Genomic DNA, 24549 nt, shown 5'->3' with positions numbered 1-24549 from the left:
TAAATGAAACAAGTAAGTAGCAGGTAAGATTGGAATGATGAAGTCCATTCAAGAGGAATGTGCGGGTGCCCAGTGCGTGTCATAGGGCATGTTTTCTGTATGTGGGACTGAGTGCCTTGTACCACCCCCAGACCCCCCCCAACCTGGGAATAAGACCAAAGGAAGAAGAAGAAAGCCCTCTAAATTCTTTAAACAACTGTATGCATTTTTTTTCCGCCCTTAGCTGGTTATCATCCTTTCCTACTGCACACAGCCAGGATACTCCTTTACATCCCTTGATTGAGCTAGGCCCTCAGAATACCAACTGCCTCTCACTCTGCCCCTAAAAGATATTCTTAGCACACAGATTTTTATATTGATATTCTTATCTGCTGTGAACTTCCAGCCACTAACAGCAGATACCCTAAGAAGAACTCTGCAGGCTTAGGAACGACTGTTGGTGATTTTCTAGTTGGAAAGGAAAAGATTGGTGTTATAATTAGATATTGAGATGCTTCGGTCTGAGGAAGTGGGCCTTGGGGAGGTCAGCAGGCCATGGGATGAGTGGGGCCTTCATGAACGGGATTAGTGACCTTCAAAGAGATTCCAAAGACCTGTGCTCTTGCCTGGTTTCTACCATTGTGAGAGAAGTTGGCAGGGGATTCATGTGTGCTTCCTTGCAGACGAAACACTGCACTTTGGAGCCTATTTTCAGTTGAACATGATATGATGAAGTAGTAGCCAATGAGAAGTGAGCTAGTGAGTGAGATGTACAGTTTCTGAGTGATTTCATTAAAGAAAAGTTCCCTCTAGCAGGCGGGGATAAGGATGTAAGGATGAGCCATCTGGACCGGGTAGGTACGGGGTACAATTGGACTAGAAGAAGAAGGATGCAGAAGGATCCTGGGCCCTGGAGAGTCATTTGCAGTTTTGCATCTGGGTGTGAGACACACCAAGAGGCTTTTCCTGCAGAGACACTGGAGTGGAGTCACCTTCTGCTTCTTCTGTACTTGTATTCTTTCCGCTGTGTTTACACCTTTCTCTCTGATTTAGCTAGAGCTTTGCACCTTGTGTCTCTGTCTTTGTCTTTTGTCTCTGTCTGTCTTTTCCTCTGGTGTTTGGTACTGAGCCCAGGTTCGCTCTTCTGATGTGCTCTCTGAGGAATGTATCTAATTTCATCACTGTCCAAACGGCCACCTAGTTATCTTTTTTTTTTTTTTTTTTTTTTTTGGTTTTTCGAGACAGGGTTTCTCTGCAGCTTTTTTTTTTTAGAGCCTGGCCTGGAACTAGCTCTTGTAGACCAGGCTGGCCTCGAACTCACAGAGATCCGCCTGCCTCTGCCTCCCGAGTGCTGGGATTAACCACCTAGTTATCTTAACACTATTTATTAAGAAGTCTATATTCAGACTCAGAAAGTATGGATTTGAAATTCTACCACCATCACATATGGAACAACCTTGTCTATCAGCTCTCCTGCTTGAGACTTTAGCTGAGGTGACATTGGATCTGCATCTACCAGCCTGGTTGTGTGTTTAGTGCCGAACGGTCTGAATCACAGAGTTCTTACATTTAGTTTAAAAGTTGATGCTAGCTAGCCCTTTCCTTTAGCTCTTTGTTGTATTTTTCAAGACATTTTGATATTTTTTTTCCCCACAAACTTATTTCACATCAACTTTTTTAGTTCCTGAAAAAAAAAAAAAGGTACTTTTTGGAATTTGGGGATTGTATTAAAGTAACTTAGAGAAGGAACTGATAATTCATCTTTATGGTTTTGAGAATTCAAAAGAAAAAAAGTATGTGTTTACACTCCTTTCAGTCTCTTCTGTGTTTTTAAGGACCTTTTACCCATAATTTTTTTTTTTACTACATTTTGTGTGTGTGCGCACACTTGGGCTTTCAAGTGGAAGCCACAGGACAAATTCTGAGAGCCCGTTCACTCTTTCCATCTCTCTAAACGTTGTCATGTTTGGGGGCCTCACTGAGTTCTCTCGCCAGGACTCTTTTATATTTTTCTTTGTAGAAGACTGAACTTTCTTTCCTGGCAGGGATGCCCTACACAGCCAAGGTTGACTTCAAATGTCTATGCAGCCTACAGGTGGCCTCCAAGTCTCAGTGAATTCTAAGATTATCAGTGTGTCCCACCACACTCAGCTTTAACTGTATTCGTGTGTGTGTGTGTGTGTGTGTGTGTGTGTGTGAGAGAGAGAGAGAGAGAGAGAGAGAGAGAGAGAGAGAGGTCTAATTTGGGGGTTTTATTTTAAAAATCTGCCTTAAATGAACTTCAAAAGAAGCATAATATAGTTTTTTGTGTATATGAATATTCAGGTTTTACAAGCTGCGCGTTAGTTCCGTACCCTGCCTGGTGCTTCACTGGGATGGTTTAGTAAGGCCTACATTGTATAATTGATTGTATTTTGGCAGTATTATCTGATGATAGATATTTAACATAGCCTTGCATGTAGTTTAAATTTTTCTAGTAGCTAAATTAATAATATATCAAGGAAGTCAGTGTTTTGGTTTGCCAATGTGGAATAATAAAGCTATAGACATGAAGACAGCAGACCAGTCGTCTGTCAGTGTGCAAAAAGTGCGAGGATTTTGAGCTTGTCAGATTTTGGATTTGGACTAACTAGGAATATTTCTAGTTCCCAAAGGGATTTGATTTAATATGTCAATGATAACAGTATTTAGATATAAAAACAGCTCAAAATTATTAATAAGACTCATGTTCTCTCTAATGCAAAGTATTCAGATCCTACTATACATGTACATTTACAGCACTGGCAAGTCTGATCTTCAACTCCTATCAGAAGCCTCTTATGTGAATTTAGACTTCATAGCATTTAAAAAGGTATATTCATATATTCAGAGTGTTTCTACCGAAAACATTTATCACTGAAATGAGCACGAACAAGCACCCAGGCAGAGTATATGAATCCTCTGCTCAGGGAGTTTTCCTGTAAATATGGAATTATCTCTAAAGTGTTTAACTACCACAGATTTTCTGTGGAAAAAAAAAACAGCAAACCCCAGTCATTTAACACTAGGGTTCATTTTTTAATCACTATAAAAATAGTCGTTCTTGTCTGGTGGTGGCGAAACAAGTCTGTAAGCCCAGCACGTGGGAGGCAAAGACAGGCGGGTCTCTGAGTTTGAGGCCAGCGTGGTTTATAGAGAGTTCTAGGACTGCCAAGGCTACACAGAGAAACCCTATCTGGAAAAACCGAAACCAAAAATAAATAAATAGACAAAATAAATTCTCAAAAGGCTAACCAGTTTCTAAGTCTTCACATGTGTGCTCACACACATAACACACACACACAGAAATACATACACACTCACACAAATACACACACACTCATACACACACACACACACACACACACACACGAGGAAATGTTCACACGGAGGAGATCACATCATCCTCTGTATACTGACGAATTTGCCTTATCTTAGTGGCTTGGCCAGCAGAAGCACAGTGAGCATGCCTCAGAGGATGCTAAGACAGCTGAGGTATCAAGTTCAAAGGTCGTGACTGATGTAATTTCTTCCCTGGGCTTCTCACAAACGTCAGGAAGTACCCTACTGAGTCAGGAAGGCTGCACGGATGTGAAGCAGAGAGGGTCTGGTCGTGAGAAATGTGTTAGCAACTTGAGCAGATGGGCGGGGGTGGGGCGCACAGGGGTGGGCAACTCTTCCTTGTCCAGCCTGGGACAGCTGAAGCCACACAATCCCTTCACTGACAGAGTCCTGCCATGGGTCATCTGCAGCTCCCACCTTACAGTGCCACTGCCCAGCCGAGGTCTAAAAATATTCAACAGCTGAATGGAAGGGACAATACAAATAATATCTCTCTTTAGACAAAGGCAATGCCCAGTGTACAGTTATTTTCAGCAGAAAAGATGTATTGAGAGCATAAAAGGCAGGGATAGAGAGAGTTAATCTATTGAATTCTAAAAATTATTACAAAGAATAAGTTGATCCAGGCAGACATCATGGAGGTCAGTGGGACCTTTCCTTGTGTGCACAAAGTCCTAAGTTACTATTTCCAGCACTTTAAAAAAAAGCAAATAAAATTGGAGATAGAAAGATAGATAGATAGATAGATAGATAGATAGATAGATAGATAGATAGATAGATAGATGATCGATTTTCTCCCAAGTGTATTGTGGAGCGCTTGTGTATTTGAACCTGAGTTTGATCCCTAGCACTACAAACATATATGTGCATGTATGTATTTATACACACACACGTAATTTGTACATTATTCTGATTTTTATATGAAAAAATATAAGAAGTTTACATTCTTGTAAAGAAGGAAAACGTTCAGAAGAACAGATTCTACATAATTCCGAACAGCAGTAGTTTCCCATGGCTCTGAAAGATGGTGGAGTTGTTCTTGCTCCTCTCCCCCTGAGACTTTTCCCTAGGCGTTGGTAACCTTTGACCTCTGTCACTCTCTGGGTAGTGTGGGGTGAGTCTTATCCCCTCCCAAACTTCTGACTGCCCCAAGGACAGGCACTAACGGAGTTCCACTCTCAGGTGAAGGAACATAGCAAATCAGACTATCATAGCTTGGTAGAAGTGAATAGATGAACTCAGTGGTATTTTCTCTCTCTGGCTATTTGACTCACAGCCCAGCAAAAGCCATGTCTCTTCTCTCCTCTCTTAAATTAATGTGACCAGACCCTTGTATGAGAGAAGCTATAGCCATCGAAGTTTCCAGCGATGCTCCCTCCTCCCCAGCTGCAGGTTATCTTGGCCAAGTGCAAACGGGGCCCAGCCCACATTTTACTGCAGTGCACATTAACAGGACTAACGTTTTGACTGTCAGTCCTTTGTATATAAGAAAGTTGATGTTTCTCTGGCAAATAACACTAAGAAAAGCCTGGTGATCTCTCTCGAGCTCTGGTCTTAGACTCTGCATGCAATTGACTTCGTGGCCTTTCCCTTATTTCCTGGGTGCCAGGCACTACTGCCTCAGTGCTCACACGTCCCAGGCCTTTCCCCACTCCAACCAGCTTCTCTTGGGCTCCTGCACCTGCATCTGTCACCCTAATCAAAATACATCAATGGTCCCACATTAGAGACGGCCTATCTTTTGCCCAGTCTCCCCCAAAGGAGTCTAGTACTAGAACATAGATCTTCTTTCCAGGGTTTAGGAAATAGTTCTGGCATTTATAAATGGATACATATATCTCAGTTAAAATAATTTCAGTTGATGAGGAGATAGAGCAGATTCTGTTATAGTATATTTGAACTAATTCAAGTAAGAGGAAAAATCCACAGAGAAGTGTTAATGAGCTGATATTGTTAACAGGCAGGCATATGTCTCTCTCTCTCTGTGTGTGTGTGTGTGTCTGTCTCTCTGTGTGTGTATATGTCGTGTCTGTGTGTGTCTGTGTGTGTGTATGTCTCTGTGTGTGTATGTCGTGTCTGTGTGTGTGTATGTCTGTGTGTGTATGTCGTGTCTGTGTGTCTCTGTGTGTGTATGCCTGGTTATTTAAAACAAGGTGCCGTGACTGGTGAGATGGTTCAGCGGGTTAAGAGCACTTGCCAGACAAATCTGCGACTTGAGTTTGATTCCTGGAGGCCACATAAAGGTAAAAGGGGAGAGCCGACTCCACAGAGTTGTCCACTCATCCCCATGCATGTGTCACACAAACTAATAATTTAATAAATGTTTTTAAGTGCCAAATGTATAATGATTTGTGTTTTAAAATTTTATTGCATTTTTATGTATTCTGTGTGTGTGATATGCATGATCCCTCTGTGTGTGGGTCTGTGTGTGTGTATGTCTATGTATGTATGCCTGTGTGTGTGTGTGTATATAAGTCTCTCTCTCTCTCTCTCTCTCTCTCTCTCTCTCTCTCTCTCTCTCTCTCTCTCTCTCTCTCTGTGTGTGTGTGTGTGTGTGTGTACATATGCCATGGCACAAGACTGGAAGTTATAGGACAACTTGAAGGAATGGATCCTCTCTTCCCACCCTGTGGGTCCTGGAGCTCGGGTCTTCAGGTCTGACAGCAGGTGCCCTTGTCTAACGAGCCGTATTACCAGCCCATGTGTGCTTTATGTTTTTAACTTTTTCTAAGTGCAAATCTGTCCAGGGTTGAAAGATACTCACTATGGAATGCAAATACCATTCCAAAAACACTTATGATTGGAGGTTTTGACCTAGTTTAGGACCTGGGGCCTCAGTCACCCAAAGCAATTCTTTTTAGTGGCCCTGGTAACCTAACGTATTCTTCACATGAAGTTGCTGGGAACTCAGTAATGATGAAATTCTTCCAAAGTCAAGAAGACAAAAGACAGCAGAAGCTGAGGCAGGAGGACTGTGAATCTGAAATCAGCTTGGATTGCATAAAAGATGATGTCTCAGGGGTCGCAAACAACGAAGAAGAAGCCCAAGTATCTAACTTCAAGTGAAGTCTGTGTGTTGTGTGTGTGTGTGTTTCTGATACTACCCGTGTCAGGAACTATGTCAGAGTTCCATGGCCTGAGAGGCATGAGAGGTAACACAGGTAGAGGAGAAGCTAAGACTCTGCTGGGGGAGGGTGTCGGGGGTGAGGAGGGAAGGGAGACATGCCATTTACAAAATTTCCCACTTCCCAAGGACACCTTGACGATTTTATGGTTTATCAGAAAGTGAAGGGCACATCAAGAAGGGGTCAGACCCCATGAGATCAATGTCATCATCAAATTATACACACAAATTGCAAGCACAAGCCTTGAGGGGAGGTGCCAGTATGCTCACCTGGGGTGGATAAAGGTATGATCTTGAAGGAATTAGCCCAAACATTTGAAGTGCTCAATTTGGTACTCAAAAGATCACATCTCTGGAGTTCACTATGATTAATCAGAAAGCTCAGATGGGCTGACATTGCACTAGCCTGCAGTAAACAAGGACTTTGAGGCAAAGCAAACGTTTTATCTTGTTTCCATGCACTGGAAATGAAATGCAAAGTACAGGTAGCAGCACAAACACTAAGGTAGCAACTTTGGGTGACATCAAATGCCAAAGGCTTTCTTTGCCACCTTAAACATTTACATTGTTTTTCCTCGCTCAGATTCATACTGCAAGGGAGAGAAATGAAAATAAAAATGTCTCAAAATACAACGGAATCTGCCAAGGCCCGTTACCATTTGGGGAAAGCATCAAAATACAGTATTTAAAACATGCAAGATGTTTTTAACAAGAAGTGTATCCCATGCACTTTCATTTCAAGCATTTCCCAGCACAGATCAACATTTGTTACAGTCATTCATTAATTCTTTTCAATTAAAATGAAAGAAAAAGAGGCTCCATTGAAGTCACCCAGGACACATTTGGACTGTCTCATAACTTTTGACAGGTTTTAATATAAAACTACAAATCTCCTGCAGCCTAGTAATAGGCGTGGGAATACAGACATTTTGTGTTCATTCACAAGGTGTCTGGTTACCTTTCAGCCAGAGTTGATTCTACCCCCCTTTTCTAATGAATATTAATTCTTCCTGTAATGCAATCTGCTTTGCCACCTGTTGTTGAAAATATTCTCTTTCCAAGCCACTGGGAGAACATTCTGTTTACACTTTGATTGCACACAACTTCTGTGAACCTTTCATCAGAACGAAATCAGTTCTGCGGCTAAATTATAGAAAATATTTCCTTAAATTCTAAACAATCTGAGCCAGAGTTATTGAGGTGAAACCTGGGTAAATCCGAAGAAAAAAATGAGGACTGATTGGCTAGCTTGGGTAATCATGTGATTGCCATGTGTGATAAGTAACCTTAATTTTCTAATTGGACGTAATCTAAAGTTCCCTGGGAAGAATCAGTGAGGGACTGTCCTATGGGAATGTCTGTGGAGCACTAAATTGATTATTAAGGTTGTTTGAATGAGTATGGTCCCCATAGGCTCATATATTTGGATACCTGGCTCCTGTTTAGTGGAATTGTTTGGGAAGGATTTGCTGTTGTGTCCTTGTTGGAAGAGGTATGTCACTATGTGCAGACTATGAGGTTTCAAAAGCCCATGTTATTCCCAGATTTCTCTCTCTCTCCCCCTCCCCTCCATGCTTGTGAATCAAAATGTTAGCTCTCAGTTACCACTCCTGTGATATACCCTCCTGCTGCTGTGTCCCCTGCCTTGAAGTCATAGACTCACCTTCTGAAACTGTATCCCAAAAAGCTCTTTCTTCTATGAGTTGTCTTGGTCATGGTGTCTTCACAGTAATAAGAAAATAACTAAGACCTTTGTGTTCATGGAGATGGGAAAGCCCACCCATTGTGGTTCCACTGTTTCTTTCATTTGGTTCCTAGACTGTGTTGGTGAAGAAAGAGAGCCGAGCACTGGCAATCTTCCATGCAGTGCTGACCTCTGCTCATGACTATGAATGGAATGAGCTTCTTGAAGTACCTGCCACCTTGACTTTTTCTCAGTGTTGGACTAGAATTGTGAATGAAAATAATCCCTTTATCCCTTAAGCCACTTTTGATAGGATATTTTGCCAAAGCCATAGGAAACCACACTACAATCCAATGCAAGCTTGGGGAACTCCATTTGTTGTGTGTTCCATGGAATGCTAGGTATCGTGGGAGGCATTTTCAACCCAAGAAAAAGAGAGCTGGAGGCTGCTGGTCAGGTTCCAAACCCAATATGACACCCTGCCTCAAAGTTAAGCAATAAGGTAGACACTCCCTGTGGAGCATTTGGAGCTGAAGGTTGACTTTGGACTTTTACCTCCATACCCACAAAAAGAGTGAGGGGGGAGAGAAAGGGGAGAGAGAAAGGGAGAGATGAGGGTAGAGAGGGAAAGAGAGAGAGGAAGAGAGAGAAGAGAAAGAGGGAGAGAGAGGAAGAGGGAAGGAGAGAGGGAGAAGGGAGGGAGTGGGGGAGAGTCAATGAGTCACTTGAAAACACATAAAAGCTGCCACTGGTCAAAATCTCTGTTTATTTCAGGGTTTCTATTGGCTTGCAAGATATGAACTGATCTTGGTTCTAGTTATAGAGGCAGGCAGGTGTTTTGGTCTCAGACATTATAAAAGATATGAATTTCTTCAAAATTAGTAAAGATCAGATTCAATGCCCACATTCAGAAGAGGTGGGGTAGGTGGTTTTGTTCATTCAGTGGATTATGGATATTTGTCATCCATATTTATAGGGGTTGATTGCAGGTTGTTAGTGGTCAGGGTCAGAGAGGAAACTAATCAAAGGAGATTACATTAATGGATCTCTTTTTGAGAAAAAAGAAAGAAAAAGAAGAAAGGTGATATATGTAAAAGGATGCTGTGGGACAATGGTTTATACCCTGTCACTTGCCAGACAGGAAGTATAGGCAGGGCAACAAGGCAGGAAGTAGAGGCGGGGTGACAAGAACAGAAGAATTCTGGGAAGAGAAAAGAGTCAGTCTGCAGTCATCACCCAGACAGAGAGGAAGCAAGATGAGAATGCCTCACTGATAAAAAGGTACCAACTCACATGGCTAACACAGACAAAGATTATGGGTTAAGATTTAAGATATAAGAGTTAGGTACCAAGTCACATGGCTAACACAGACAAAGATTATTGGTTAAGATTTAAGATATAAGAGTTAATAAGAAGACTGAGCGAATAGGCCAACCAGTTTATAATTAATGTGGACCTCTGTGTATTTCTTTGGGACTGAACAGCTGTGGGACTGGGCAGGACAGAAATCTCAGTCAACAAAAGGAGACTGTGCTTTCATTCCCCAGCTGCCTAGACCTGAAAAGTTACACAGAAAAAATATTAATTGCAACATTGTTTGGCCAGTGACTTAGGTGTATTCCTAGCTATCTCTTATATCTTAAATTAACCCATTTCTATTAACCTATGTATCTTTAGAAGCTACATGGTATATCCTCAATTCTGCCTATTTTTTCTCTGCACCTTTGTTTGGACCTCCTACGTAGCTTTATTCGGCTAAGCCATTGGCCAAAACAGCTTCATCAACAATAAAAGTTACACATGTACAGTCTTTGCATAGAGTGTTGGTTAAAATTTGTTATAGATAATGGTCAGGAAAAAGCTAAACAAATAAGATTAGGTTCAGGGTTTTTATTTTGAAAAGAAAAAGGGGAAATGCTGTGGGATAATTCTCTTGTACACTATAAAGATCTGTCACACATATTAGTTTAATAAAATGCTGATTGGCTAGTAGCCAGGCAGGAAGTATAGGTAGGGTGACCAGACTAGGAGAATTCTGGGAAGAAGAAAGGCAGAGATGCAGTTGCAATCCAGATTCAGAGGAAGCAATATGAGAATGCCTTACTGAGAAAAGTTACCAATCCATGTGGCTAAGCATAAAAATATGGGTGAATTTAAGTCATAAGAGCTAGTTAACAATAAGCCTGAGCAATAGGCCACACAATTTATAATTAATATAAGCCTCTATATGTATATTTGGGACTGAATAACTGTGGGACCAGGCAGGACAAAACCTTCCATCTACATATATAGGAATGATATGATAAAAGTGTGAATTTCTGAATCTACTTTTAAACTAAAAAGCAACTATTGATCTCAAATGTTTTACATTGGAATGAATTTTTCTATGTTGATACATATTTAAGGTTTTTTTTGTTATACCATACTGTATATAAGCGTCTACTCTTGTTTAAGGTATTGTACCTATGCAGTACATCATTTAAAATGTAATGTATAGTTCTAGTCCTTGAAAGTTATTCTTGCAAACTAGGATAACTAAGAAATGCAGGTTAGTAGTTAGTCTATATCAATTAAACCTGTAGTCATGTTAGGTATGTTTTCTAGGTTAAGTGAATGTGTGTGTGTGTGTGTGTGGTCTTCAAAAACTTCAAAGACCTATAGGATATGACATTTAAGATGTTTTAATAACATAAGGCTTTTCATGGCAGTGAAATACACCTAGTCCTGGTAGTACCATTCTACTTCAGAGAAGATGATGGGCATCTAAGAACCTCCATATGGAGTTTACTTTCACTGTGGCAAAGTTAGACACCTGGCAAGAAACTGCCCTTGCCTTTACTGCTGACAATATGCTGTCTAAATCGGACAAGCAGGAAGCAAAAGAAAGTGACTGCTGAAGACTGCCAAACAAGGTAGGACAGTCCATCAGAATTCTTACTTCACAGAAGAGTCTGTCAGATATTCTAGGCCTGTAGGCCAAAAATGGATGTCATTTCTAAAGTTTTGGAAGTTTTTTTGCTCTGCACTTCCTGTTTACTTAGGCAATATTTTATTCTTTTTGAGTTTCTAAAGTGACTGAAGACTAGATAATTAGAATTTTACAGTTTTCCTTGTTACCAAATTCAGAAAAAAACTTATAAAGGAGATGTTAAGTTTATAAGATTGAGAAACATAAAAGTTTAATTTGTTTATCTAAGAAAATATTTTAAAGTCTGGAAAGGTATTTTTAGGATGGAAATACAAGTTACGATAGAAAGTAGTTTAGGTATAAAACTTGGGACTCATCAAGATATGATAAATAATAAAATACTTTCTCTGAATTTGCCAAATACAAATGGACTGGACATTGTGATAATTCTTACCTGACAATTGTTCTTTTAGTATATAGTTTTACTATGTTAAAGTTAAAATCTTCCCTTTTTATTTAGATAAAAGGGGGAAATATTGCAGGATATTAGACCACACTGTGTGAAAATGTGTTGTTCTTTAACTTTGGTTGGTTTAATAAAGAGGTAAATGATCAATAGCTAGGCAGGAGAGATTAGGTGGAACTTCAGGGCAGAGAGAGAAACTCAGAGGGTGAGAATCTAGGTGTGCAAGGGACGGAGGGAGTTGGTCAAACAGAATGAAGGAAGGTAAAAAAGCCATGTGGCAGAATGCAGCTTAATAGAAACAGGTTAATTTGAGTTATGAGCCAGTTAGGAACAAGCCTAAGCTGAAGGCCAGGCTTTCCTAAATGATAAGAATTCTCCATGTCATCACCAGGGAGCTGGCAGTCCCATGGAAAGCCCAATAAGAAAGTCTGACACAAGAATCAGCTTGTTTCCACTCTTCTAGTGAGTGCTATCCTGCATTAAACCACACACGTGATGTGGCAGCATCTTTCACAAGGACGGTACTGAGAAGTGATGGAGGAGTGTCTATGTGTTACTTTCATTATTAATAAAGAAACTGCCTTGGCCCTTTAAGAGACAGAAAATTAGGTAGGCAGAGTAGACAGAACAGAATTGTGGGAGAAAGGAAGCAGAGTTGGGGAGACGCTTCAGGCAGTCGCCATAGTGAATTGCCATGCTTCTCCTCTCTGAGATAGACGCAGGTTAAGATCTCTCCTGGTAAGCGACCACCTCGTGGTGCTACACAGATTACTAATTATGTGTTAAAGCAAGATGTGAGAATCAACCAATAAGAGGCTGAAACTAATGGGTCAGGCAGTGTTTAAAAGAATACAGTTTCCATGTAATTATTTTGGGTAAAGCTAGCCGGATGGCGGGAGGAGACCCGCTGCTCATTTCTACAGAGAAGCACATGATAACCCTTGAAAAGCTGCCCTCAAAAATCATGCTTTCCATAAATAAAACTGAGAACTATATAAATGTAGATATTAAACTCTACTTTTTTTTGATAGGTTTTCTCTATGATGCCCTTGGCTAAGCCGGGAACTCCATACACATCAAAGAAATTTGCTTGCCTCTAATTCTTGGGTGCTCGGATTAAAGCCATATGCCATCACACTGGACACTAATTTGTGTCTTATTAAAAATCAAAATTACATGGCTAGCTTTTTAGTTCTGGAAGAATATTTCCTGTTTGCTAATTTTATATATATATATATATATGTATATATATATATACATATATATATATGCATGTTTAAGAAAGAGACATGAAATGCATCTCCTATCAGAGTCTGTAGTAATTCTTAGAAAAAATGATGAAATCAAATCTGTAATTATACTTAAATTATTTCAGAAGTCCACTTAATTCTATGTATTTAATCAACAAAGCAAATTTCATGAGAATCAAGAAAAGCCTCTGTGCTTCTTTTTTCAGCCACGTGAGGAAGCAAATATTTGGTTACTTAGAGAGTATTCAATAAAATCAAACAATAGTTGCTGCTATTTTATTTCAATCATTGAGGGACATGCTCATTAGGAAAAACCAGGAAAATATGAGAATGAAACCCCAGAGAATACAGAATAGTTACATACAAACCTATGTTTCAAACACAACCATAATTGCATTCTTATTATATGTCTTTTGGATTTTTATACGCATGAATTATAGATGCAGTTAAATAAACTGAGCTAAAATTACATGTATTATTTTACTTTTAATTTTAAAAATTATTTATTTTATGCACATAGTTGTTTTGCCTACATGTATGTCTGTGCACCAGGAGCATGTTTGTTACCTATGGAGTCAGAAGAAGGCACTGGATCCCTCAGGACTGGAGTTACAACCGTTGTGAAACACCATTGGGAAATTGAATCTGGGTCCTCTGAAAGAAGCCAATGCCATCTCTCTAGCCCATTATTTCATATTTTTTTTGCCTTCAATAATATTTGTGACTTGTTTTCCATCATTCTACAACAGCCAGTTGTAGTGATTAGCTGTGGACTGGCTTCCCGCCGCCCTATGCCCCAAAATAATTACACGGAAACTGTATTCTTTTAAACACTGCCTGGCCCATTATTTTCAGCCTCTTAGTCACATCTTGATTAACCCATATCTAATAATCTGTGTAGCACCACAAAGTGGTGCCTTACCGTTTAGTTTCTAGCATATGTCCATCTTGGGCTGGAGCTTCATCGCGTCTCTCTCTCTCAGGAGAGGCATGGCAGTCTGTCTAACTTAGGAGAGGCATAGCATCTGACTGAGCCATCTACCTCACTTCCTTCTTCCTGTTCTGTCTACTCCGCCCACCTAAGGGCTGGCCAATCAAATGGGCCAGGCAGTTTCTTTATTAGCCAATGGGAGTCCTCCATCAGCCAGTATCTGACAATCACCATCACTAAAATGTTCTTTTCTCTTTTTAAAACTTATTTATCTTTATTTTTTGCCTGCATTGGTGTTTTGCCTGCACGTATATCTGGGTGAGGGTGTCAGGTCCTCTGGAACAGGAGTTACAGACAGCTGTTAGCTTCCATGTGGGTGCTGTGAATTGAACTTGGGTCCTCTGGAAGGACAGTCAATACTCTTAACCACTGACCTATTTCTCCAGCCCTGCCAGTGTTTTCTTATGAATAATGCTAAAATAAATGTTTGCAAATAAATTTGTATACCCATTTTGGTTATTTTAAAAGATTAATATTTGCATTGGAATTATAAAATAACTATTAAGGTTTTTGAAACATTTAGTATTTTAGAAGCTTTGAAATGAATTATACTCTCACAAATCATGCTAAGAAAGCTAGTATAATCATTATTGAGATCAGTGTGACAGTTCCTCAGAAGATGGAAATCAATTGGTCTCAAGACCCAGCTATACCACTCTTAGTCACATACCCAAAGTACGCATCACCCCACCTCAGGGACACTTGCTCAACCATGGCCATCACTATTCTATTCATGACGGCCAGAAACTGGAGACAACTTAGATGTCCTTCAGCAGAAGAATGGTAAAGAAAATGTGGTAATTCTCACAATGGAGTATTGCACAGCCATTAAAAATGGCATCATAAAGTTAGCAGGCAAATGGATGGAGCTAGGGAAAAAGTCACCGGTGCTAACTCAAAGCACAATTTCAAACCTGCCACAGAATCAATGTGCACTGGGGACAGACTGCAAACAAGATGACAAGTGGAAAGGAAGAAGGAAGAACGGACCGAAGAGCTGGATGCTTCATCTCTGGGACCAAGTTCAACTCAGTTCACCTTGTTCAACCATTTCCAGTCCAAGTTTTCACACCCTAGGCACCTTCAATGGATTCAAGAAATAGCAAAGGTCTCCATAACATCTCAAAGATGCTTTTCCTTTCACTCCTATGAGAATAAAAATATACAATATGCCAAAATAGCGAGAATTTGTGAGTAATGCTTCCAATGAAAGTCCAAAGTCCTTCAGAACTTAGACAATGCACTGGATATGTGGGCAATGTCCGTTTATTCAGTCTCTGGTCCCTATCTGGTATTTTCATGCTTGCAATTCTATAATATTCTACTCCCTCAGTTCAGAGCCAAGAAGTTCTCCGTAAACATTTGACTTCTGATCTCATGAGACCTCCTAACAAACTCATGGGAAAATGCCATTTGATGTCAAGAAAAACAGTTTTCAGTGATATCCATTTTTTTTTTTAAATTAAAAGTTATTTCCTAAGATTGCCTGGTACAGGGCCATAGTGCTCAACGAGAGTTCTGTGAGGTCCACGTCTCCAGCGGATTAACAGGCTTGAATTGCTTCCTCTAAATCATCAGAGGGTGAACAGGTTTGACCCATGTGACCCCGCAGGGTAAAATGAGTGGCGAGAGCTAGGGAAGACACTTTCCCCTACGTGTGCCAACCCGGCCATAGCAGCATGTAGCAGGCCGTGTGTCTGGGTTGTCTTCACCGAAAAGCTTCACCGCATGGTCAGCTCAGTGACAGAGGGGCCAGGCAAATAACACAGCCAGCCTCGCAGTGTGTCCCTTATTGGGTTGCAAAAACTACAGTCTTATTGGAAGGGCTGACTTGAAGTTGTTACTTTTTTTTTTAAGTACTTTACAGAAGACAAAGTCTATCAAGCACCCATAAAAAAAGAGATTATGGGGAAAGGAGCTAAATTCATTTAGCCCCGTTGGCAACATCCCTAAGTATACAGAGGAACTTGGCTTCACTCTGCTGTGTGGATTAGCCAGCCGCAATTTTAAAATCTGTAATTTTCTGTTATCTATCCAGACAGCCTTTTATTTATGTGGATAAACCAAAAATTGACTGTAACTGTGAGACCCAACCGTTGCCAAGTGGCACTCTTTAGAAACGATGTGAATTGAGATGCTGCTCTCACCGGATCACTCAAGCCATGTTTGCTCATGGCTAAAGAATGTGCTATCACTCACAATCCCCCACGCTGAAAAACAGCTCTCGCTGAAAAACAAGCCTAGTGAGACAAGACTGACATTAGCAGCAAACGAGAAGTGAGAGGTGATTTGAGGAAGTAGAATAAAGTTCAGCAAATGCTGGGAGATTTCCATGGAAGCGGCCAAAAGGGGAACTCCAAGATATGCCTTGCATTCACACTGATCTGAGCCTGAGTTTGCATACCTTGCCATTTCAGAGCGCATTCTGACTAAAACAGCAAAAAATACCTAGCATGCGTAGCTAATGAAGCTAGCTAGCAGCAAGGTGGGCACATCCTGTCAGAGTACAGGCAGCGACAACAGCCCGGTGATTAGCCAAGTGCTTCCCACAGGTGGGCACTGGATGGAAGCGGTTCACAGGCATGAACTCATTAGTCCTCCTACCAAGCCTGTGAAGTGTGAACTATTCTTGACGCAATGTTCAGGAAATTGAAACGTGGAGAGATTGATGCGTTTCCATAGCCCATAAGTAGTCTACCTCAGGTTTGCGACGCCAGCCCTGAACTCACCCGTACTAAAGTGCACCATGCACTCTCTTGCCCACCTGCCCTTGAAGCATTAGACATGGAAGTCATTCTTGTGTTTTCTACGTTGTTGCTAGACTTTCCTCAAAGGTTAACTTTTGAGGATAATGTGCATCTTCCATGTGAACCCCTCCAAGAATATTATACCTCAAGTTCCTTTTCTCTCGAGTCAAACAAAGACCTACTGTGAAGAAGGTGCTCCTTGCTTGATATAGTAGGCTTCTGCTGGACTACCTGGGATACACATAGGCATAACCTACAAGGTCTTCCAGTACCTGATTCATCTTCCAACACCTGGTTCATTTACAATGGTACTTAGTACCGAGTGTGGGTTGTGTGTGCGGCTGAGGCAGTCACAGCCTATCTGCTGAGGATCTTTGTAGCATCTACAAAAGATGAACATTTGAGATGCTGAGGAGGTCACTGGCTAGCAATTTGCTTCTCTCACACAGTCACAGATTGGTCTAAAATTAACACCACTAATATCAGTGATTTAGATAACAGCTCTACCTCACCGCCCCCCCCCACAGATATAAGCACGGTTTTGAATGGAAACCATCAACATTCACAGAGAGTTAGTGTAGTACGCTATGATGCTAGGAAAGACAGCTGGGCTCTGAGAGCAACGGCAGGATAAATTCTGACACAGCGTGAATATGGAAAACTCACTGCACTGAGTCCGCAAGTGACAGTTCAAGATGAAGTCTTGGATTTTTTGTAGAGCGTGAACAATAAGAGCAGTGTGGTAGTTTTTCATTAAAATGGTAAATTCCCAGAGAAACCCCCAAGGAATGATCGCATCCTCCTCCGTGTATGGCACCATGTCATTTCTCTTAGTAAATGATTTTTGTGGTAGACACTGCATTTTTTAAAAATTTAATGGCTCCATGTAGCAAAATCAATAGCAACTTTTCTTGTTACTCTTTAATGTGCTGAGTGCTTTATATAATCAATATTGTATTTAATCTCCACAATAACTATGTTGGGAATGTGCCGTGACCATCCATATTTTAGAGGGCACTATCTCAGGCCCAGAGGATAAATTACTTAATAGTCATAGAACTATTAAGAGGCAAAGCTGCGATTGCCCTCCTCGTTCCTTCCTTTTGGGAGAGACGTAGTCGAGACATTGTGGTAGAGATCCATGCTAAAAACAGACAAGACGTGCTAGGGAACTCAAATAGAGAACATAAATGTCATCACCTTGGTTTTATCAAAGACTTCCTAAGGCTTTGCTTCCAAAGCTATTTTCTATTAGAGTAACATTTAAAAACATATAAAATCCCGTACAGCTATGGCTGGCGAGGGGCTGGAGCGTTTCAAGTACATCCCTCATTTAATAAATGAGGAAGTTCAGAGGTAGTGTCTGGCTTAAAAATCCACATGGTTGTTTATTACCGGCTCTTAGGAATGTTTACGAAAAGCAGAAGATATGACTTAATCATTACTGGTAACATAGGAAAGAAAGTAGCAAAGAAAAACACAATTACCTTAGCTTAGTTAAATAGTGTCTAGTCCAGCCAACTCCTCAGTCCAAGCCAAATAAATACTTACAAAGGGAATGCTCCCCAAAACAGTTAATTCTAACCCCACACTTTATCCATAGTAAGCACTTAGCAAAAAGTTGATTATTTTAAAAAATGAATCTCTAATTTTATAATACTCATCATAACATGGAGAGCGTAATCCTTTCTTGTTCTAGAAATAAACAGTTAAAAACTCATCTAAATGATTAACCATGAATAACTCTTACAAGGTCCCATCCACTTTGATTTATGGTCATTAAATACAGATGTGAAACAAAAGCATACTAATTTAGACAAAAATGCATATAGTAACAGACTTAAAATGACTATCATCCATTTGACAATTTTCCAAACTCTGTATTTGAAAGGATTTTTTATTACTGAACCTCTTTGCTGCCAGGGAGTCCAACTCAGTACAGAATTGAGCTTTCTTCAGGGAGGGGTGCCAAGGTCACCACCCATAGCAACCTGGAGAAGTCCCCTTAGGTTTGCTTAGGAACATATACCCAGGAATTTGAATATAAACTGAAGGATATGCCCAGCCTTCCCAAATCCCTCTGTGTCTACAATTGGCATCTTCAGTCGCCCTCTCTTGAAAATGAGAGGGACTGAAAATAGAATCATAGTCCTTGCTCTTCACTTCGGGAAAGCTCAAACCCATATCTCTAGTGCAAAGAGCTGTAAAACAAACAAACAACACGATCATCTGATGGCTGGGCGGACTGAGGGCCCCTGATCTATTCCACAGACTGAAAAGCTAGCGATTACAGTGGGACCCGGGGAGCCCCAGCAAGCAGCTTCTCTACTTCCTTGAACTTGCATGGGAAACATGGAACTGAATCTGAGTCCTGAAAATCCATGATGAATCCTTTCGCATTCGAACTGTCTCCCTCATTAACTCGGGGTCGTTTTTCCCCTCACTCCGGAGGAAAGGTGATAGCTTTGAAGATGGTGTATGATCCAACTCTTTGTTTTCAGGGCCTAGCTAGCTCCCTACCTGGGTTGGGTGGCCAAGCCTGGAGCATGAGATTCAGGCTTTCTCTTTCTGTTCCTATCTCTTGTGATGCTGAGGCTTTGTGCCTGGTAAGCTCTTACTCCACTACTGAGTTACTCCCCCAGTACCCTCTATTCTTATTCTATACAGAGCTGCCTGCTAATTTAAGAGGTTGGATTTGGGCCAAGCAGCTCTGTTCTCTGCAGTTCGAGCTGCTCCTGAGTTCTGTCCTGCTCCAGGCCTAGCATTCAGGAAGGAGAGGTATCCCTGCCAGCGTTTATTGAAGCAGAGTGTGAGAGGGTCTCTCATTGACTTTGAACTTGAATTTTAGGATCTTACAGGACTACCCACTGACTAGGAAGCTGCACTCCATTTTTTTCCCCTAGCACAAGTTTGCCAACACTAGAAGGGAAAACTCTAGGGTTTTGTTTGTTTGTTTTGTTTTGTTTTGTTTTGTTTTGTTTGAGGAGCATTTCACAGAGGATTTGAAGGTGCTGGGTCCAAGAGTTTCCCTTTAAATCGCTGTCTTCTATTTCACTCACTCTGTCTGATGGAGATGGGCTATGAGAAGTTGTTGCTCATTTTAGCAGATTTTTTTTTTCTCCTAAAAATTTCTAGACCAGTGTCTGATCAGATAATCTCATGAAAAAGCTACCATTTAGGAGATATCAAAGCCAACACCATGACTGCCAATCGATAAAAATGAAATCTATTTCAAATCAAAGATCTTGCCTTAATTTTCTTTTTGCTTTCCAGTATATAAGCGAGTTAGTTGATAGTGGGAATTTAACGCATGCTCCTTGCATTGAAGAAAGAAATGCAGAAGCCCTGTGGTGAAGGGGATTCTGCCTTAGGCTTTGATTTCTGCAATTACTTGTTCCAAATCTTCTCATTTGAAATGTTTTCGAACCAGTGAGTAGTGATATTAAACGGCAACAGAGTAACAATTGATTTTACTACTAAGCAGAGAAAAGCTGCCTACTCAGTAGCAAAACCGAGTTGAGTTCACTGTTCCTAGTTTAAGGGCGAAAGTTCAGCTTCGGGGAGAATGCTGACTGGAAGCTATGCCACAGCTACATCTTCATTATTTGCCACACAGCCCAAATTTTCTGTCTGTAAGATTCCCTAGAATTGGTGATTCCCCAGGAATATCTGTGAAAATTAATATGAGCTACCAATGAAATATTACTATATAGACACAACACCTGTTACTTCCAGCGCCAACAACTGCATTGCAAATGCCCTGAAATCAGTTGTATACTGTAAACCGCCGGGGTAAGGGGATAATAACAGCACACATTATGACTTAGCGGTTTTTGTTTTCTGTGCTCAGAACTGAGTCTGGCACCTTGCATATGCTATCAAACTGACTAACCCCTGAGCTACATCCTCAATTCTCTCTTATTTTCAATAACTGATTACTGAGTAAGAGAGAGTGAGGTAGAGTCTAGGTGGATAACCAGGGATTACAGATAGTATCCAAGGAGTCCCACTTGTCTGCCTGTGGGATCATGTGACATGTGGATGCCATCAGTCACATGGCATCACAGTAAAGAAAAGGTCTGCTGAATCTTCTTCCTTTAATGTAGTCACTGTCTTTGGCTAAATTATAATCATCTTTGGAAATTTGACATTTATTCATGGTACAGAGCAATTGGTCACTGATGTGGGATGGCCTTCTGTATACGTGTTGATTTTATCGGTTGATGAATAAAGCTGTTTCAGCCAGTGGCTTAGCAGAGTAAAGCCAGGTGGAAAATCTGAACAGAGATATAGAGTAGGCAGAGTCAAGGAGACACCATGAAGCTGCTGAAGGAGAAAACGCCCACCCCAGAACCTTACTGGTAAACCATGAGCCTCATGGTAAAACACAAAATAATAGGAATGGGTTAAATTTAAAATATAAGAGTCAATTAATAAGAATCCTGAGCTAATAGGCCACACAGTGTTTTAATTAATACAGTTTCTGTGTAATTATTTCGGGTCTGGGCCATCGGGAAACGAACAAACGGTCACCTCTAGAAATAAGGCACTTGTACTGTGTTTACAGGTATGTTCCTTTGCCTATGTTCCCTTAGCTCTCTTCCTATGCCCTACCCCTGCATTTACTTCTGTGAGTCCTTTGTAGAAGCCTCAGGATGGATGATCTGCTTCTCAGATACTGTCGACTGTTTTTCTTTTCTTTTCTGAGACAGGATCTCTGTTTTAGGATTTCTATTGCTTCAGTGAAACACTATGACCAAGAAGCAAGCTGGGGAGGAAAGGGTTTATTTGGCTTACACTTGCACATCATATCCCATCACTGTAGGAAGTCAGAACCAGAGCTCAAGCAGGCCTGGAACCTGGAGGCAGGAGCTGATGCAGAGAGGAGGGGAGTTGCTTACTGACATGCTTCGCTAGCTTGCTCAGACTACTCTCTTATAGAACTCAGGACCACCAGTCCAGGAACGTCTGGGCCCTCCCGAATTGATCACTAATTTAGAAAATACCTTACAGCTGGATCTCATAGAGGCCTTCCCTCAACGGAGGCTCCTTCCTCTCTGATGACTCTAACTTGTGTCAAGTTGATACAAAACCAGCCAGTACAGTCTCTCACCAGTTTGGAACTCAACAAGTAGGCTAGGGTGACTGGCCTATGAGCCACAGGGATCATCCTGTTTCTGCCTGCCTCCTCCCTGGGATGACAAACACATCACCATGCTTGGCTTTTTTTTTTTTAATTTGGGTTCTAGGGATCAAATTCATGTCCGTACGCACTGAGATATCTCCTAATCCCAATGAGCAAAGGATTTCTTGGCATAAAAATATGTAGATCAATGAACAAAAATGTTAGCGTACAGGTTAGTGGGGGCAGGCAAATAATAAACATGACAAATGCAATATGTATTATGAGAGCTATGAAAAATAAGGAAGTAGTCTGTGCGGTGGTGGCACGCACCTTTAATCCCAGTACTTTGGGAGGCAGAGGCAGGTGGATCTCTGAGTTCAAGGTCACCCTACTCTACAGAGCGAGTTTGAGGGCTACACAAATAAATCCTGTCTCAACCCTTCTGCTAAAAAAGAAAAAAAGGAAAGAAAGAAAGAGAGAAAGAGAGAATAAGGAAAAGGTTGCTGGAGAATCAGATGGAAGGTCTGGGGCACATTATGCCCATCTGGTAGGCAGCCCCCACTGGGATCTCAACTCTTCTCCAATACTTTTTCCTAGGCCACCTCATCCTTGACTGCTGCTGGGCACCTTCTTAACCACCAATCTCCCCTGCTTTGCTCCCAGAACCCTTTCCACCTCTGCTAACTCTGTCGTGTGTTAGATGCAAATGCACCTGTCTTCTCAATAGACTGGAACTCCCTAATGAAAAGAGTATGCCTTATTAATCACTTGCAGAGTCACACACAGAGGTGCTGGCTGAATGAGTGTTGGTTGACTGGTGAATCCTAAATTGAACAGGAATTGGAAAAGCGCTAGGCTGTTTACAAAAGATAATCTTGATATTGAAATTCAAAAATGTAAGTTCGGCATGGAGATACCTGATGCAGTTGCTTTTCTGGAAAATGGCCTTACCTTTTGCTCTTGATGAATTTCTAGTTTTTACAAGTACTACATATGAACACACCCAACAAATCAAACAAAAACTATAGCATCCTCAGGAGCTTCTCTTTGTAGTCGCAATGTATTATGCGAATAGCCCGGAAATGTAGCTGTTCTTCATCACAATTCAGGCAAGGTAATCAACGCTACTGCCTTTATTTGGCAACATAGCTTTGCCTGAGAGAAGATGGTTTAAGTGAGATCGTCAAACTTTATTGTTCTCTTTGACAGTGAGTAAAATGTTCAGAAAGCATCAAGCTGTATTCTTCTGTTTGCTTGTTCAAGAACCAATGAAACTTGTTGGTTTACCGTGGGAGTGTCTTACAAATAATAACAACACACTTTCTTGAAAGTGTGTTGTTATTATAAGCATATTTACTCCTCATGACTACTGAACAAAGCGAAGCCCTGAAACTGATTTTTGCTACATTTGCTGTACGAATATTGGTGGACAGGTGAAATAAAATTCTTCTACTGAACAACTACAACATAATATTTGCATTTTACTTAAAACAGCAGTTTTAGAAATTAAAATATTAATGAGCAATTATTACAATATAGTTATAAATTATCAGTAATGCAGCAGATTGAATTCATGATTAGCTTTTTTATGAATAGAGAAATAATCACATGAAATATTAATGAATGCTCTACTAGATTGCACATTGTCTTGTTAGGGTTTCTGTTGCTATGAAGAGTTTCTTTTATAGAGTTTTTCTCTTATAAGAGTTGCCACCATCACAACAACTCTTATAAAAGAAAAACTCCCTTACAGTTCAGAGTCTTCATCTTTATCGTCATGGTGGAAAGCAAGGCAGCATGCAGGCAGACATGGTGCTGGAGAAGGAGCTAAGGGTTATAATATCTTGACCAAAAGGCAACAGGAAGTAGTCTGAGACACTGGACATGGCTTGAGCATATATGAGACCTCAAATCCTGCCTCCACGGTGACACACTTCCTTTGACCAACCACAAAACCACACCTCCTAACAGTGCCACTCCCTCTGAGCTTATGGGGGCCAATTACATTCAAACTCCCACACTCATGATGGATCCTTTTGATGAAGAGTTCTTTTCTCTTAGAAGGAGTCTGTGTTGCTGTGTTGCCTAGACTGGTCTCCAAATGCAGAGAAAAGTGACCCTCCCATCTCAACCATCTCAGTAGCTGGAATGATGACTACGTTCCACTCCATCTGCTACCAGGTGAGGAATTTAAAATGGACTTTTCAAATAAGGAAATGTGTTTTCATTCATAGAGTTTTGTTTTTTGCAATGCCAAACTCTGAGCCCAGGACCTTGCATACACTAGACAAGTGCTCTGCCACTTAGTATTCATCCTCCTTAATGTTTTTTAATTAAATTGAAACATTCATGCTTGGCCTATAGAAATTTATTTTGTAACCAAAATACAGGTTTGGCATATTTTTAAATTAATTTCCCTGATTTTAGAAAATCATTATATTCATTTTCAAGATATAATGTTGCTAAGGTAAGAATTTTTATTATTAGAGACATACAGTTACATGAAGCTACATGTACATGAAGTACATGCATCAAAAGCAACAAGACAATGAGGGGAGAAGAGGGAAAGTGTAGGTTAGAGACCAAGCCAATGGGACAGACACAGATACACACTGACAGGAGACAGGACGCCCATGGTAGAGAAGACACAGTTACACACGGACAGGAGACAGGATGCCCATGCTAGAGAAGACACAGGTACACACTGACAGGAGACAGGATGCCCATCTAGAGAAGACACGGGTACACACTGACAGGAGACAGGATGCCCATCTATAGAAGACACAGGTACACATGGACAGGAGATAGGATGCCCATGCTAGAGAAGACACGGGTACACACTGACAGAAGATAGGATGTCCATCTAGAGAAGACATGGGGTACACACCAACAGGAGACAGGATGCCCATGCTAGA

This window comes from Arvicola amphibius, chromosome 1, assembly GCF_903992535.2.
Source record: "Arvicola amphibius chromosome 1, mArvAmp1.2, whole genome shotgun sequence".
Taxonomy (NCBI): Eukaryota; Metazoa; Chordata; class Mammalia; order Rodentia; family Cricetidae; genus Arvicola; species Arvicola amphibius.
This window is presented reverse-complemented; position numbering follows the sequence as displayed.